We start from the raw sequence: 19321 nt of genomic DNA on the forward strand, positions 1-19321 counted from the left end.
AACAATATAAGAGTTGAAGTTATTTGTATGGAGGAATGGGCTAAAATTCCTCCAAGTCAATGTGCAGGATCAGCAGGACTAATCAACAATCACAAGAACTGTTTAGTTGCAGTTATTACTGCACAAGGGGGTCACACCAGATACTAGAAAGCAAAGGTTCACATACTTTTGCCACTCACAGACAGGTGATATTGTACCATTTTCTTCAATAAATAAATAACCCAGTCTAATATTTTTGACTTATTCGTTTGATTTGATTATCTTTATCAGATTTTATGACCTGTGTGAAAATCTGATGCAGTTTTAATTTCAAATTTATGCAGAAATATTGAAAATTCTGAAGGGTTCACAAACATTTAAGAACCGCTGCATGTACAGTGGATATAAAAAGTCTACAGACCCCTGTTAAAAATGAGACAAAGATAAATCATTTCAGAACTTTTTCCACCTTTAATGTGACCTATAAACTGTACCACTCAATTGAAAAACAAACTGAAATCTTCTAGGTGGCGGGAAGAAAACAAAAAAAGAAACTAAAATAATGTGGTTTCATAAGTGTGCACACCCTCTTATAACTGGGGATGTAGCTGTGTTCAGAATTAAGCAATCACATTTAAAATCATGCTAAATAGGAGTCAGCATACACCTGCCATCATTTAAAGTGCTTCTGATTAACCCCAAATAAAGTTCAGCTGCTCTAGTTGGTCTTTCCTGAAATTTTCTTAGTCGCATCCCACAGCAAAAGCCATGGTCCACAGAGAGCGTCCAAAACATCAGAGGGATCTAATTGTTAAAAGGTATCAGTTAGGAGAAGGGTACAAAAGAATTTCCAAGGCATCAGATATACCATGGAACACAGTGAAGAAGTCATCATCAAGTGGAGAAAATATGGCACAACAGTGACATTACCAAGAACTGGACGTCCCTCCAAAATTGATGAAAAGACAAGAAGAAAACTGGTCTGGGAGGCTACCAAGAGGCCTACAGAAACATTAGAGGAGCTGCAGGAATATCTGGCAAGTACTGGCTGTGTGATACATGTGACAACAATCTCCCGTATTCTTCATATGTCTGGGCTATGGGGTAGAGTGGCAAGACGAAAGCCTTTTTCTTACGAAGACAAACATCCATGCCAGGCTACATTTTTGCAAAAACACATCTGAAGTCTCCCAAAAGCATGTGGGAGACAGTGTTATGGTCTGATGAAACCAAGGTTGAACTTTTTGGCCATAATTCCAAAAGATATGTTTGGCGCAAAAACAACACTGCACATCACCAAAAGAACACCATACCCACAGTGAAGCATGGTGGTGGCAGCATCATGCCAAGGGGCTGTTTTTCTTCAGCTGGAACTGGAGCCTTAGTTAAACTAGAGGAAATTATGAGCAGTTCCAAATACCAGTGAATGTTGGTATAAAACCTTCAGGCTTCTGCTAGAAAGCTGAACATGAAGAGGAACTTCATCTTTCAGCATGACAACAACCCAAAGCATACATCCAAATCAACAAAGGAATGGCTTCACCAGAAGATTAAAGTTTTGGAATGGCCCAGCCAGAGCCCAGACCTGAATCCGATTGAAAATCTGTGGAGTGATCTGAAGAGGCTGTGCACAGGAGATGCCCTCGCAATCTGACAGATTTGGAGTGTTTTTGCAAAGAAGAGTGGGCAAATCCTGCCAAGTCAAATGTGCCATGCTGATACTTATACCCAAAAAGACTGAGTGCTGTAATAAAATCAAAAGGTGCTTCAACAAAGTATTAGTTGAAGGGTGTGCACACTTATGCAACCATATTATTTTATTTTTATATTTTTTCTTCCCTCTACCTAAAAAGATTTCAGTTTGTTTTTCAATTGAGTTGTACAGTTTATAGGTCACATTAAAGGTGGAAAAAGTTCTGAAATGATTTATCTTTGTCTCATTTTTTTGTGTCATATACACTGGATATAGGCACGGTGTGACTACCAGAAAAATGCAGACATTTGTGCAACATTTTTTCACTGCATGTAAATATATATTTTCAGCCTGCAGTAGAGGGTGGATATAACAGTGCACACTTTAAAGAGATTATCCAACCCTTTGCAAGTGATGGCCTATTCTCAGGATAGGTCATCACTATCTGATCAGGGAGGGTCTGTCACCCCACACCCCACCAATCAGCTGTACTGCAGTAGCTACAGCTTCAGAACTACACAGCTCTGTCCATTGTGCACTAGACGTGGTTACGGCAACACTGCTACTATTCACTTCATTTCATTCACATCATGGAACTGCTGCAGAACAGCCGATCGATGGAGTTCTGGGGTGTTTGACCCCCAATAATCAGATGGTGATGGTCTATTCTGAGCATAGGCCATCACTTGTAAAGGGTTGGACAACTCCTTTAAAGAGAACTTGTCACCATGTTCTCCCTCATGAAATAAACAATAAAATGTAATGGTCATGGAGACAGTACTAGGAATTACCTCTGACATTGTACACTGCTGTAAATGGGAGAGCTAAGCCCCCAAATCTCTTCTGCTAGTTTACCTCTCTACCAGCAAGTAGGGCGGCTACTTGCTGGTAGCAGCCGCATCCTACTGTTGATTGACAGGGCCAGCGAGCGCTCTCGTCCTCTGGCTGGCCCTGTCTGCATTCTCAATCTCGCGCCTCCGCCGTCGTACCGGTCTTCAGTCGGGTGTAGATGTGATGTCATCGGCGCAGGCGCACTGAGGAAGGAGCGTCGGAGCGAGTGGCCTCCTCTCAGTGCGCCTGCACCGACTGAAGACCGTTACGGCGCAGGCGTGAGATTTAGAACGCAGACAGGGCCAGCCAGAGGACAAGCGCGCTCGCTGGCCCTGTCAATCAACAGGAGGAGGGGGCGTTTATTTGAAAGGAGGATGCGGCTGCTACCAGCAAGTAACCGCCTGGTAGAGAGGTAATTTACATATTATAAAAGTGCAGTTTTTGAAGAAACTACTGAACGAGAAAGGGTATGAGCACTATATATTGATAAATCGTAGTATAAGGCTGGGTTCAGACCTGAGCGTTTTACAGCGCGTTCCTACGCGCTGTAAAACGCTCAACAGGCAAGAACCAATGATTCCCTTTGGGAATGGTTCTCACCTGAGCGTTTTACAGCGCATACGATCGCGCTGTAAAACGCCCGACGCCCCAAGAAGTACATGAGCTTCTTTGGGGCGTCTTGTCCCGCGTTCCCGTACATAGACTTCCGGGAACGCGCGATAACGGGCGTTCGCTTGTCTCTGTATCCGCGATTGCAAACGCCGGGACAATCGCGCATACAGAGCGCTCCATCGCGAACGCTCAGGTCTGAACCCAGCCTAAGGATTTTAAGTCGCCCAAAAATGACTTTAGGGGGGTGACAGAAGCCCTTTAAGTTTAATATTGCACATAAAATTCACAGCACAAAAAGTCCACATCTCAGGGATATATTTTTTCCTGGCAAGTCCTGGGATAATAAAATAGTGCTGTAATATCCCCTACTCAGCCTGAAAAGGGGGTTAAAAGGGTAAAGTGCAAGAAAAACAACGGGCACAACTTGCGCCAACTTTTTCCCGCCAATACAATACAGCGATGGCGCAGCAGTAAATTCAGTCAGCTTAGGCGGCCATCTTTAAGCATAAGGCTGTCAATTCGCTGACAGCAAGCTGTGGCTTTAGTAGCAGCAAACCGTCCACAAAATACAGTTTTCACACCGCAAATTTCCACAGTTCTTTGGCCCAACAATTTTCAAATAAACGGATGGGGCATTTATCACTTTATAGCAAATAATGGCACACAGTTCAGATTCCACAATGGCGCAGGACTATTCGGATCCTGTTTGCGACGCCAAAATATGCAGTACGCAGCCATGCAGGGTGAGCGATGGTGAGGTCACGGGGTAGTTACTAACCGAGGGTGGTTATAGTACTCACAGTCTTTTAATACCCTGGGCAGGCGTACGGCAGTGATGGAGAGGCTAGCACAGGGGTCCTCTGAGGCACTCTCTGTATATCGGGACCAGGCCAGGTGGTAGGTGAGGTGCCCTGGATGTTGCAGGTTTTATGTGCCGGTGGCAAGATCCCTTTAAGTTCGTGACACCAGTGCCGGTAACGGTGGCACACCGATTTATTGCAGGAATAATTGAGGAACACAATGTTGTAGTGAACCAAAACTTCCTTTTGCTGAAACAGTTCAACTATTTACAGTCTTTGGTCAGTTCCACGTGCAAACAGGTTGTAACAGGCAGGCTTGATATAAAAACAGCAGGCAATGTCTTTGCATGATACTCAGAGGGAATAACACTTACAGATCAGGCTGCACTTTTCCTCAGAATCCTGTCTGTCTTTCTCCAAGGCCCGTATGCCCTATAGCTGGCTTTATCCTTGGGTAGGAAAAACTTCCTCTGGTATTTATATATCCTTGCTGTAGAATATCCTTCTACCCTTCAGCTCTCTGTTTAGCTGGGAATACACTTGGCTCTGCACTGCACCTTTAAGGGAACTTGGTTTTCTCAGGAGGTAACCTCTTCTCCTGGTGGCAAGCTAGAAGCCTGGGATATCTAGCTGCATGTCAGAAGCTCCACTTCAGCTGCTGCCTAGCTAAAGTCCACACATACTTCTGACTACACACCCCTTTCCCTGAACAGGACCTGACTATTTATACTAGGGGTACCCTAGCTCCCTCTACTGTCTAGGAGGAGGAACTACACTCTAACAGGCCTGATACACAGATAACAGGAAAAATACACATAAAAACATTATATAAAATACAGTAACCCTGTCCCACAGAAGGAGGGGAACAACGTGGCCCAATTGACCCTTGTGTAGTGCCCACACGTACCTAGTGGGACACTACACTGCCTTACAGGAGCTGCTGGCCCCTCCTTTCCCTCTCCTGCAGCCATTCCATGGTGGTTGCTCCTGCCCCTCCCCTAGAGGTAATAAAAAGGAGGGCTTACCATTGCTCTGCCTCTTTGTCACTGGCACCTCACCAGAAATCTACCACCCTCATATTTCTTTCTTTTACATTTGCCGTTTTGATAAGTCACAGCTGGAGGTCGGTGGTCATAAAATTCTAAGAGCGGAAGGGGAAGGTGGACTTGCCCACTAGTATAGTGGTTGGTATAGCACTTAATACCTTCCTGGAAGTGTTCTTGCAGTTCGCAGAAAATTTGTTGGTGGTTTTGTGAAAACAAAGAAAAATAAAAGCTGTGACCGACCTTCACACCAACAATCAAGTTGCCTCGTGTTTTATTTATAGGTTATGGTTGGGCCGCTTTAAGGGAAGCAATAAGGCAGACCTTAGAAGTTAATTTAATTGGGTTTGCAGGAAGAAATGCTGTTGGGGTTGGCCATTTAGATCTATGCAGTCTGTTAACCCTTATAGATAATAAGTCCTGACGAAATTATAACGAAAATGTCTAAAAAGGGAATGTGTATAAAAGGGTGGGCCCTCATATACACATTTTCTCTGGTGGGCCCAAGGCACATCAGGCAAATGCAGGGGTGGACTGGCCATAGACCCCACAGGGAAACTTGCTGGTGGGCCAATGCACAAGGGGCCTCCTGAGTCCTCCTCATTGCCGCCCGCCAGGTACCTAATGATCTGATGCTCTCAGCATTAATTCATTTTTTATTTTAGGAGCATCACGTACTTATGAACCTGGTCAGCAGCCCCAGGTGTCCTCTTGAATTCAACTGTATCGAGGTTCTCAGAATGGTGAAAATGCTGCCTACTTCTGTTGTCCCTGCCCACTTGTGTTGCCCCACCTTCTATCAATTTGGACTTGCCTAGAACATATGGCCACTTTAGCTTTTTTTTCCAGGGCCACTTTAAGTTCCCAGTCCATCCCTGGTCCAACGCTGACTGCAGATGTAAATAAATGTAGAGGAAATTTCCAATGTTGTCTATACAGCAGAGTGAGGAGACTGCTGCCTGCACCACAAGGTAAAAATAACTTACTGCTGACCACTAACAAAACTAACTAAAAGGTTTGGTGCCTACATTAAAGAGGATGATGGTTGTCACCTACATACCTCCCTGGCATGCAATGTCAGCGAAAATAAAAACACCATCCAGATGTAGTGGGAAAAAAAGCATGCTATAGAGGGCCCGGCTGTGAGCACTGCAGCGCTAATAAGCCCAAAGTAGCCCCTGTGTACAGAACCAATGGACTGAGTGAGGTGCCATCTGAAAGGGCATAGATATACATATGCTGTCTTTGAGTGGATGAGGAGGTTCTTGCCAGCCATTGTCTGCCTCCAAGAGACACATTTAGTTAAGGATCCCCTTCTGTGGATGGAGAAAAGTTGGATAGGGAAGGGGTACCATTCGATGTATACCACATATTCAAGAGGGGTTTCAATTCTGGTACATAAAAAGATTAAATTTGAGTGTGTCCCATGTGAGGCGGACGACTGTGGCAGGTACCTCTTTTTACATTGTAATGTGGAAGGGGTTAATATGGTTATTGCAAATATATATATTCCTCCACCATATAGGTCAAACGTGTTGTATGAGTTGCATAGATTCATGTTGAATAGAAAATAATGTATAATGATTGCGATAGGAGACTACAATGCTGTTATGGATCCACTCAAAGACAGAATGTCTGGCGGAGGGGGAAGAATACAAAATGTGGACTTGCTTAAAATGGCCTTGGAGTTTAACTGGATTGACGTTTGGCGTTATTTAAATCCAGAAGAAATAATGTATTCTTGTTACTCTAAAACACACCAAACATGGTCAAGAATAGATATGGTTTTAGGAAATAAAAACTTAAAGATCCAGAGTAGGATTAAGATAAAACACATGCCTATGGCCTTATCTGATCATAGTGTGGTGGTAATGGAGTTGGATCTGAATAAGAAGCAATACCCGCCTTTGTTCAAATTTAATCCTTACTGGTTATCGCTTATCCCTGATAAAGAGACTATACAGGGAGTGCAGAATTATTAGGCAAATGAGTATTTTGACCACATCATCCTCTTTATGCATGTTGTCTTACTCCAAGCTGTATAGGCTCGAAAGCTTACTACCAATTAAGCATATTAGGTGATGTGCATCTCTGTAATGAGAAGGGGTGTGGTCTAATGACATCAACACCCTATATCAGGTGTGCATAATTATTAGGCTTTGGCAAAATGGGTCAAAAGAAGGACTTGACAGGCTCAGAAAAGTCAAAAATAGTGAGATATCTTGCAGAGGGATGCAGCACTCTTAAAATTGCAAAGCTTCTGAAGCGTGATCATCGAACAATCAAGCGTTTCATTCAAAATAGTCAACAGGGTCGCAAGAAGCGTGTGGAAAAACCAAGGCGCAAAATAACTGCCCATGAACTGAGAAAAGTCAAGCGTGCAGCTGCCAAGATGCCACTTGCCACCAATTTGGCCATATTTCAGAGCTGCAACATCACTAGAGTGCCCAAAAGCACAAGGTGTGCAATACTCAGAGACATGGCCAAGGTAAGAAAGGCTGAAAGACGGCCACCACTGAACAAGACACACAAGCTGAAACGTCAAGACTGGGCCAAGAAATATCTCAAGACTGATTTTTCTAAGGTTTTATGGACTGATGAAATGAGAGTGAGTCTTAATGGGCCAGATGGATGGGCCCGTGGCTGGATTGGTAAAGGGCAGAGAGCTCCAGTCCGACTCAGACGCCAGCAAGGTGGAGGTGGAGTACTGGTTTGGGCTGGTATCATCAAAGATGAGCTTGTGGGGCCTTTTCGGGTTGAGGATGGAGTCAAGCTCAACTCCCAGCCCTACTGCCAGTTTCTGGAAGACACCTTCTTCAAGCAGTGGTACAGGAAGAAGTCTGCATCCTTCAAGAAAAACATGATTTTCATGCAGGACAATGCTCCATCACACGCGTCCAAGTACTCCACAGCGTGGCTGGCAAGAAAGGGTATAAAAGAAGAAAATCTAATGACATGGCCTCCTTGTCCACCTGATCTGAACCCCATTGAGAACCTGTGGTCCATCATCAAATGTGAGATTTACAAGGAGGGAAAACAGTACACCTCTCTGAACAGTGTCTGGGAGGCTGTGGTTGCTGCTGCACGCAATGTTGATGGTGAACAGATCAAAACACTGACAGAATCCATGGATGGCAGGCTTTTGAGTGTCCTTGCAAAAAAAGGTGGCTATATTGGTCACTGATTTGTTTTTGTTTTGTTTTTGAATGTCAGAAATGTATATTTGTGAATGTTGAGATGTTATATTGGTTTCACTGGTAAAAATAAATAATTGAAATGGGTATATATTTGTTTTTTGTTAAGTTGCCTAATAATTATGTACAGTAATAGTCACCTGCACACACAGATATCCCCCTAAAATAGCTAAAACTAAAAACAAACTAAAAACTACTTCCAAAAATATTCAGCTTTGATATTAATGAGTTTTTTGGGTTCATTGAGAACATGGTTGTTGTTCAATAATAAAATTAATCCTCAAAAATACAACTTGCCTAATAATTCTGCACTCCCTGTAGTGTTGGAGTTAAAATAAAATTTTGGAGGAGAATAATGGTTCCGCCAAAAGAGGTATAGTGTGGGACACTGCTAAGGCATATTTAAGAGGGTGCTTGTTTAAAAAGGTGAACTACCGTAAAAAAAAAAAAATTGCTAAAGGAAAAGGGGAATTATTGGAAAAGAAGTTAGAAGAAGTAAGATTAAAATGTATAATGAATCCCACTGGGAATAATAAGAAGATATGGGAGGAGGAATATGAAAAGTTAAAAACACATTATATGGATAAAACAAGGAAAGAATTATTTTTCCAAGGGTTTCAGTTAGCATCAGAGGGAGAAAAGGTCGGAAAAATTCTAGCAGGTATAGTGAAAAATCAGAGAGGGAAATCATGGATTGGGGCAATTAGGGATAATAGTGGCGAAATAATTACCGTATTTATCGGCGTATAACACGCACTTTTTCCCCCTGAAAATAGGGGGCAAATGATGTATGCGTGTTATACGCCGATTAGGGCTGAAACGTGTCCTCCGGAGGCCAGAGAGGCAGGACTGAGCCGGCCGGCACAGCGGAGGGAGGAGGAGGGAGGAGGGAGTCCCTCCCTCCCCACTGTGAGCGGCTGCCGCTGAAGACCAACGAGGACAGAGTAGGAGGAGGAGGGGAGGGACTGTGGCCACTGCGCCACCAATGAATGTGCCGGCCATATCCCACAGTTCCGATCGGAGTCCCAGCAGTGTAATGCTGGGGCTCCGATCGCTTACCATGGCAGCCAGGAGTCACGCTACTGAAGTCCTGGCTGCCATGGTATGTTAGTGAGCAGAGAGCAGCGCATTATACTCACGTGCGCTGTGGCCGCCGGTCGCTCCTTCTTCTGTCTGTGCGGCGGATTGCTAATGCTTACAGCATTAGCAATGCGCCGCACAGACCTATGAGAAGGAGCGACCGCCGGCCACAGCGCACGTGAGTATAATGCGCTGCTCTCTGCTCACTAACATACCATGGCAGCCAGGGCTTCAGTAGCGTGACTCCTGGCTGCCATGGTAAGCGATCGGAGCCCCAGCATTACACTGCTGGGGCTCCGATGGGAACTGACACTGCCACCAATGATGGGGGGGAGGAGGGGGACCCTGTGGCCACTGCCACCAATGATTAATACTGGGGAGGGAGGGGGGGGGGTTTGCGTTACCAGAGGGGGCAGATCAGAGGCTTTATTTGAAATTTAATTTTTTTTCCTGAAATTTCCCTCTAAAATGAAGGTGCGTGTTATACGCCCGTGCGTGTTATACGCCGATAAATACGGTAGTTCACCCAACGGAATCAAAAAGGTCTTTGGGGATTATTATGAGGAACTGTATAAGTCCAGGGTGCAATATACAAACAAAAGATCTCGATTATTTTTTAGACCGAATTGCGTTTTCTGAGATAACTAAAGCACAAAAGGAGTATTTGGATAAAGAAATATCCGGCTTAGCGATATTAGAGGTTCTGGGTCAGGTGAAACCAGTAAAAGCACCGGGGAGTGATGGACTTCCCTTTGAAATCAATAAGAGTTTTGCGCAGGTCTTAATACCAGAACTAACAGCGACACTGCGAGAGGCTAAAAAAATAGGCGAGCTACCAGAGTCAATGAATGAGGCAATTATTACTTTGATTCCAAAAAAGGACAAAGATCAACTAGATCCCGCCTCATATAGACCAATATCCTTGCTGAATACGGATATTAAAATCCTGGCAAAGGTTTTGGCAGGTAGACTCTCAAAAGTCATTAAAGGTATAATTCAAGAAGACCAGACAGGTTTTATACCCGGAAGAACAATATATTCAAATATTAGAAGATTGTACCTTAATATTGAAGCTAATAAAACAGAAGCCGGTGAAAAAGCAATACTCTCATTGGATGCGCAAAAGGCGTTTGATTGTATCGAGTGGGACTATTTATGGGCAGTTCTAAAAAGGGTTGGTATAGGGAAAGGATTTATAAGATGGATAAGACGTATATATTCCAAACCAACGTCCCGGGTGATGGTGGATGGGAGCTTGTCACTGCCCTTTGCCCTCCATAGGGGCACTAGGCAGGGATGCCCTCTCTCCCCATTACTATTTGCTATTGCAATAGAACCCTTGGCATATATGATAAGAAATAGTGGGGACTGTAAGGGGTTCCAATATAGGGACGGAAACGAGAAATTAATAATGTATGCCGATGACATTCTATTGTTTTTGCATAACACTGGGGATTAGTTTAACCACCTCAGGACCGCCGTACGCAGGATTGCGTCCTGCTCTTCTGGGTGGACGCATATACGCGTCCTCCCGCGAGAGCCGAGATTTCCTGTGAACGCGCGCGCACAGGCGCGCGCGCTCACAGGAACGGAAGGTAAGCGAGTGGATCTCCAGCCTGCCAGCGGCGATCGCTCGCTGGCAGGCTGGAGATCCGAATTTTTTAACCCCTAACAGGTATATTAGACGCTGTTTTCATAACAGCGTCTAATATACCTCCTACCTAGTCCTCTGGTGGTCCCTTTTGTTAGGATCGACCACCAGAGGACTCAGGTAGGTCAGTACAGTAGCACCAAACACCACACTACACTACACCCCCCCCCCCGTCACTTACTAACCCCTTATAAACCCCTGATCACCCATGATCACCCCATATAAACTCCCTGATCACCGCCCTGTCATTGATCACCCCCCTGTCAGGCTCCGTTCAGACGTCCGTATGATTTTTACGGATCCACAGATACATGGATCGATCGGATCCGCAAAAAGAATACGGACGTCTGATTGGAGCCTTACAGGGGGGTGATCAATGACAGGCGGGTGATCACCCATATACACTCCCTGATCACCCCCTGTCATTGATCACCCCCCTGTCATTGATCACCCCCCTGTAAGGCTCCATTCAGACGTCCGCATGATTTTTACGGATCCATGGATACATGGATCGGATCCGTAAAAATCATGCGGACGTCTGAATGGAGCCTTACAGGGGGGTGATCAATGACAGGCGGGTGATCACCCATATACACTCCCTGATCACCCCCTGTCATTGATCACCCCCCTGTCATTGATCACCCCCCTGTAAGGCTCCATTCAGACGTCCGCATGATTTTTACGGATCCATGGATACATGGATCGGATCCGCAAAACACATGCGGATGTCTGAATGGAGCCTTACAGGGGGGGTGATCATTGACAGGGGGGTGATCACCCTGATCACCCCCTGTCATTGATAACCCCCCTGTAAGGCTCCATTCAGACGTCCGCATGTGTTTTGTGGATCCGATCCATGTATCCATGGATCCGTAAAAAATCATGCGGATGTCTGAATGGAGCCTTACAGGGGGGGTGATCAGTGACAGGGGGGTGATCACCTTGATCACCCCCTGTCATTGATAACCCCCCTGTAAGGCTCCATTCAGACGTCCACATGTGTTTTGTGGATCCGATCCATGGATCCGTAAAAATCATGCGGACCTCTGAATGGAGCCTTACAGGGGGGTGATCAATGACAGGCGGGTGATCACCCATATACACTCCCTGATCACCCCCTGTCATTGATCACCCCCCTGTCATTGATCACCCCCCTGTAAGGCTCCATTCAGACGTCCGCATGATTTTTACGGATCCATGGATACATGGATCGGATCCGCAAAACACATGCGGATGTCTGAATGGAGCCTTACAGGGGGGGTGATCATTGACAGGGGGGTGATCACCCTGATCACCCCCTGTCATTGATAACCCCCCTGTAAGGCTCCATTCAGACGTCCGCATGTGTTTTGTGGATCCGATCCATGTATCCATGGATCCGTAAAAAATCATGCGGATGTCTGAATGGAGCCTTACAGGGGGGGTGATCATTGACAGGGGGGTGATCACCCTGATCACCCCCTGTCATTGATAACCCCCCTGTAAGGCTCCATTCAGACGTCCGCATGTGTTTTGTGGATCCGATCCATGTATCCATGGATCCGTAAAAAATCATGCGGATGTCTGAATGGAGCCTTACAGGGGGGGTGATCAGTGACAGGGGGGTGATCAGGGAGTCTATATGGGTGATCACCCCCCTGTCATTGATCACCCCCCTGTCATTGATCACCCCCCCCTGGTTAGGCTCCATTCAGACATTTTTTTTGGCACAAGTTAGCGGAAATCTTTTGTTTGTTTTTGTTTTTTCTTACAAAGTCTCATATTCCACTAACTTGTGTCAAAAAATAAAATCTCCCATGAACTCACCATACCCCTCACGGAATCCAAATGCGTAAACATTTTTAGACATTTATATTCCAGACTTCTTCTCACGCTTTAGGGCCCCTAAAAAGCCAGGGCAGTATAAATACCCCACATGTGACCCCATTTCGGAAAGAAGACACCCCAAGGTATTCCGTGAGGGGCATATTGAGTCCATGAAAGATTGAAATTTTTGTCCTAAGTTAGCGGAAAGTGAGACTTTGTGAGAAAAAAACAAAAAAAAATCAATATCCGCTAACTTATGCAAAAAAAAAAAAAAAATTCTAGGAACTCGCCATGCCCCTCATTGAATACCTTGGGGTGTCTTCTTTCCAAAGTGTTACATTTTGTTTTTGTTACATTTTGATTAATAACAAAAAAAGTAAAAATGTCAGCAGCAATAAAATACCACCAAATGAAAGCTCCATTAGTGAGAAGAAAAGGAGGTAAAATTCATTTGGGTGGTAAGTTGCATGACCGAGCGATAAACGGTGAAAGTAGTGTAGTGCCGAAGTGTAAAAAGTGCTCTGGTCATGAAGGGGGTTTCTCCTAGCGGGGCTGAAGTGGTTAATAGCGTAATAGATATAAAAGATAAGTTATTATTTTTTTGGGGTTTAAAGATAAATTGGGGGAAATCTCATATGATGTTATTAGGGAAAGGTGTATCACAGAATGCCTCAAGGGTGCATGTGCTTGGGCAACATGGAAGTTTTAAATATTTAGGTATACAGATCTCTAGAAATATACTAGATTATGAAAAATGAAATGTACTCCCCTTAATAAAAAGAACTTAGAACCAAAATACATATTTGGAAAAAACTACCAATCTCAATTCAGGGTCGGGTGAACTTAATAAAAATGATTTTTCTCCCAAAAATATTGTACGTGTTACAAAATGCCCCAATATGGTTGCCTAAGAAAACTTTTAGGTTGTTGGACAGTCTAATGGGGGAATTTGTTTGGAAAGGTAATACTCCAAGGTTAAAGAGAGAAGTCCTTCAGATCCCAGTAAAAGAAGGTGGACTAGCAGTACCCAATTAGTTTTTCTATCATTTAATAACACAATATAGTCAGATAAAAGAAAGTTTAAAGGGAGTAGTGGGGAGGGATGAACTATTAAAAACGGGGTGGATGGGGGACACGATTCACTTAGAGGTTTTGGAATCAGGAATACTGGGGAAAAATATCACAGGAAATAGGATAATGAATTTAATGGAATATATATGGGTGGAAATTAAAAAAAATAATGGATATCAAAGGGTATTTGCAGTATACACCTATCTGGAAAAATATAAATTTAAAGGAAATACAAAGGATTAGGTCCTATATAGATTGGGAAAAAAAGGGGGTAAAATATCTAGCTCAAATATTTGAAGAAGATAAATTGAAGGACTTAGTAAGGGAGTTTGGGATCCATCAAAAGGATAGTTATAAATATTTACAACTTAAAAATGCTGTTAGATCATCAGCTAACCCGAATATATATAGAAAAGAACACTCAAATAGAATATATAAATTCACTAATGGAGAGGAAAGGAGTGGAACTACGGCAAAAAGATACAGAATTTTGATGGAGTCAAAGAAAGAACGGATTATAATACCAGCTAGAGGAAAGTGGGAAAAAGAGATTTTATCTCTCACGGAAGAAAAATGGACTAATGCCCTTGGAAGTTACACTAAGGTGTCAGAAAGGGCCTCACATAAAATCTCCAAGTTCTTTATTGTCCACAGGTTACATCGATCTCCTTGGGCATTAAAGAAAATGGGGGTCAGAGCCACAGACAAGTGTCCAAAATGCATGGGTGAGAAGGCTGATCTTATTTATTGTTTTTGGAGATGCCCTAAATTATTAAGGTATTGGAAAGATATCACAGATATAACATCAGTATCTCTGGGTATAAAAGTTCCGGAAGATCCTGTTGTCTGTATTTTGGGGGCTATGGTACACCTTAAATTAAAAAGAGAGTTACAATCGGTATTGTGTAAAGTACTTTTTCAGGCTAGATTGCTCATTCTCCGAAAATGGGTAAACAAAGATCCTCCTACAGTGGGACAGTGGCAGGATGCAGTGCTTTAGGGTACTTTCACACTTGAGTTGTTTGATTCCGGCAGGCAGTTCCGTTGCAAATGTATGCAAACGGATGTCATTTTTTCTGACTGATCAGGATCCTGATCAGTCAGAACAATGCCTGATCAGTCAGAAAAATGCATTGCAATACCGGATCCGTTTTTCCGGTGTCATCAGGCAAAACGGATGTTTTTTTTTTTTTCATTTTTAAAGGTCTGCACATGCGCAGACCAGAAGGACGGATCCGGCATTCCGGTATTTTGAATGCCGGATCCGGCACTAATACATTCCTAAGGAAAAAAATGCCGGACCCGGCATTCAGGCAAGTCTTCAGTTTTTTTCGCCGGAGATAAAACCGTAGCATGCTACGGTTTTCTCTTTTGCCTGATCAGTCAAAACGACTGAACTGAAGACATCCTGATGCAAACTGAACAGATTACTCTCCATTCAGAATGCATGGGGATATGCCTGATCAGTTATTTTCCGGTATAGAGCCCCTGTGACGGAACTTTATGCCGGAAAAGAAAAACGCAAGTGTGAAAGTACCCTAACCTGATTAAACTGGAACAGGCGGCTGAGAGATATAGGGATAGAGATGAAAAAATTGATAAGGTATGGATAAAATGGTTGAACCAGGGCCATGGTCTTTGATTTTTTTATTTTTTTTTCTCCTTCTTTCTCTCTCTCTCCTCAATTGGGTGGGGGGAGGGTAGTTGGTTTAAAATATCAATACATGAATGATTATTGTAATAACGCCCGTTGGACGGCTTGATATTGTATATTTTATATGTGTTTGGTATAACAATAAAAAATATTAAATATATAAAACAAAAAAGAAAGGGCATAGAGAGAGCCCAGCAAGGTGTAAATTAAATGGCACCAGTGGACCACAAAGTGTAGGTAGCACAAAGGCAATGATGCACATGAAAAACCACTGAAAAGTTTGATAAACAAGCAAAATGACTGAAGAAGAGTTTTCTTGAAAAATGATATACCCCTTCCTCAAAGGAGTTGTTAAGGCAGACCTTAGAAGTTAATTTAACAACTCATAGGAGTTGCTTGCTTTTTACTATTGATGACCTATCCTCAGCATATGTAATCAATATCAGATCGGTGGGGGTCCGATTCCTGGCACTCCCAGAGATAGCAACGCTGCCTTCTCTGCTCTGTTTACCTGCTCTTCGTAGAAATTGCAGTGGTGAGCAGTGTAATTAGAAGTATGGCGTCCCCATTCACTTCTATGGGACAGCTCTGTCTGTTCAAGTGCATAGGAAGGAGCCTTCCCATAGAAGTCAGACCCCCGCTGATCTGATATTGATGACCTATACTGAGGATAGGTCATCAATAGTAAAAAGCCGACAACCCCTTTAATAGAAGATTCTCAGAAGAAGGCGGCCATCTTGAGTCGCAGTGTCTACAGCTGAAAATAAAAGTGGCAAATATAAGAGTCACACCTGAGAGAAGAATTTTATTACCCCTTTTATCTACTTTCCCTGCATGAATGTAAAGAAGATCCCACAGAAACATTGGCCCTTGTTGCTTAATGATCCATATTTGAGCAAAATTCTACCCTCCTTTCCAATTGTCGCATATAGAAGAGCTCCCACAGGGGCGTAGCTATAGGGGGTGCAGAGGTAGCAGTCGCATAAGAAGACACCGGTATTATATAAAGTGCTTGCTGGTCAAGTTACACCTCTGGCTGGAGGGGAAGGGGTTAGAACAAGAATTTGGCATGGGGGGGGGGCCGTTTTAAATTTTTGCCTCAGGCAGCATAAAGGTTATGTGCTTCCCTACCCCTGGCCACAAAGCACTCAGGGAAGGGGGGCCCAAACTGAACTCTTGCACCAGAGCCCATGAGCTTTTAGCTACATCCCTGAGCTCCCACAACGAAGAACATCTTGACTCCCACCTGCCTAAAACAGCATATAGCTCAGCGAAATCTTACAGCGAAGAACAATTCTGGAAACCACCGGTGTGGAACTTCTCACGGCATCTGCTGTCGATTTATTCTACAGTCAGATAATTCTTTAGAGTGGGATTCAGAAAGCAAATGTTACAGACCATCGCCACTAAAACATAACCTTTATTTTATACATCTAAAAACGTACCAATCAGTGCCTTGTATTAGTTTAGCAGATTAATAATGCCCTCCATTAGTGCCCACCAGGAAGAGTAATGCCCCCAATAGTGCCCCTCGCTGCTGACTGGCTGTGGACAGGACAGCGCTCCAGAGTGATGACTTCTCGTAGGTCCTGTCCAGAGCTTCCAGTGAGCAGCGAGCGTTCACAGCGATGCAGCAAATGGATGAGGTTGGTGGAAATTAAAGGCTGTACTAATAAGCGCTCCATAATGGAATAGCTCATCAGTTACCGTCCTTATAGGAAAAAATGACCAGCACCGGCAGGGCCACTAAAATAACGGCTTGGCCGGTGAGTTACCGGCGGGCTTGGGTAGCCCTACTAGGCATCGGCCCATGGGGAAATTTCCCCGTAGGGTCTATGGCCAATCCGCCCCTGCTAATATCATCTAATATGTTTTGATTCAAAGAAATAGACCCTGGTGGCAAATGATTAGCTTCGAATGCAGTTCCAAATGTTTTTTCTTTCTCCTGGACCTTTGGGGCTCACTGTGGTATTAGAGTCTAGACTCTTGGTCCATCGGAGCCTGATGACCTTTTCATTGCCTGTACCTGTCAATCAAAGTGTAGAGGGCACGGCAGCTGCAGAGAGAGCAGAGCCTCTAGGTGTAACGGCAATACCCCCATTGCTCATAGAGGCTTATTTGCATATATATATTTAAAATAAATGTCTGTAATGTGGGCACATATGAACATGGCTGCAACAGTTCAGCCAGTTCCTTAGGTACAAATCTGCTGACAGATGCCCTTTAATATAAAGTGCAGTTTCTGGCACCAGATAAGGAGGTATGGTGGCTGGTTGTGTGGCACTAGATGGCACTTGTGGATATAGATGTCTGCTGTGTGATATCGGCTTGAAGGAGCTCAAGCATATGCTTCCTTCCTCCACACTCTCCCTCCTGGCAGGAAATAGAACCAGGGTGGTTAGCCCTGTTCCTACCAACCACTACCAACCATACCCTCCTGCTGGAATGCACGGCAGGAACACTAAACACAATACAAGGATTCGGCTACACCTCGACATATTTTAGAACACATAGCCAATGACTATCATTAAAATCAATGGACACAAAATCCAGCATGTCTGGTTGCAGAGACGCAGCATGTTGCATGCCACACTGCGACACCATTGACAAACATCATGTGAAATGTCACTGTGCAGCCATACTCTAAAGAAAGGTTTTTCAAGACGCACTTGACTATTTCTTATAAAGTGGTGACGCCTAGTGGTAAAGTTGTAAATTGCAACTTGAAAGTGCCCAGACCCAAAAACATTACAATTTCGTTTTTAAGCATACTTATTAAACGAATTTCTAATGAATGTGTCTGCAATAAAATACTTACAGTAGAGAAGATACTCTCATCTGACACTTGGTTCTCTTACTGCTGTGACTAGTAGTACCACAGCTTGAAATGGGTAGATGAAGTTTTATTCAAGAGGTGAAAGAGAAATCTGCTCAGCTTTAGTCTACATTCAGATGATGGGAAAACTGTCCGTTTTTCACGGACATTTTTTCACTGATGCCTATCTGAAAAACGGCCTGGCACAGTCTGTTGGGCCATGAAGACGGACAAAATAGGACATGGCCCTTAAAAAAACAGACACGTAAATAGACCCATAGACTTTCATTGTTCTGAAAATGGGCATTCATTGTTCTGTTAAAATACACCCTTCACACCCATTTTTCACTGTTGTGTGAATGTAGCCTTATTCCACGCACCGTGACTGAAAACACCAGACTTGTGGTAACAAGTGTTATGTCCTATTCACATGACCATGGGGCTGCCGTGTCCGTTTTGCGGACAGCAAACCACAGATCCGCAATATGCGGGCACCAGCTATGTGCACAATGCAACGCAGTTTAGACTGATTGACTTCAACAGTTCTGCGATCCGCAAGATGTGGCGAAAGATAGGGCATGTTCTATCTTTTGCAAGGCCGAGACACGGACCCGGAAGCCCGCAGAAACACAAAGAAGCCCTTTTGTGGTTTCCAGGTCCGTGTCTCGATGCTGCAAAGGATAGAACATGTCTTATCTTTTTTGAGAGTGTCTATCTGATTGGGGGTGTAGCTGCCCAGCTAAGACCTGTCCTAGGTTGCTAATATAGCTAATATGTTTATACAGCTAGACCTGCCAATAACCTTAATCTAGTTCCTATGTTTATGTGTTAAAGACCAAAGCAAAGTTATTTACTGTGACTTTATGTTTTTGGATGTCATGTAACAGTTATATATTGTGTTCACAGAAGCAGAAAAGATAATATGCCTTTAAGATTCATTATATGAATGCATGGCAAACTCAATGACACAGCAGACATAACAGAAAGCATATAGTTAAACTGTTGTTGCTAAGCAGGAGTCTTGACCAATGCTAGCCAGCCTCACACTGCCCAGGAGTTTTGACTAATTACAGCCAGTCTCACACACAGCCT

Source organism: Bufo gargarizans, chromosome 1 (assembly GCF_014858855.1).
Source record: "Bufo gargarizans isolate SCDJY-AF-19 chromosome 1, ASM1485885v1, whole genome shotgun sequence".
Taxonomy (NCBI): domain Eukaryota; kingdom Metazoa; phylum Chordata; class Amphibia; order Anura; family Bufonidae; genus Bufo; species Bufo gargarizans.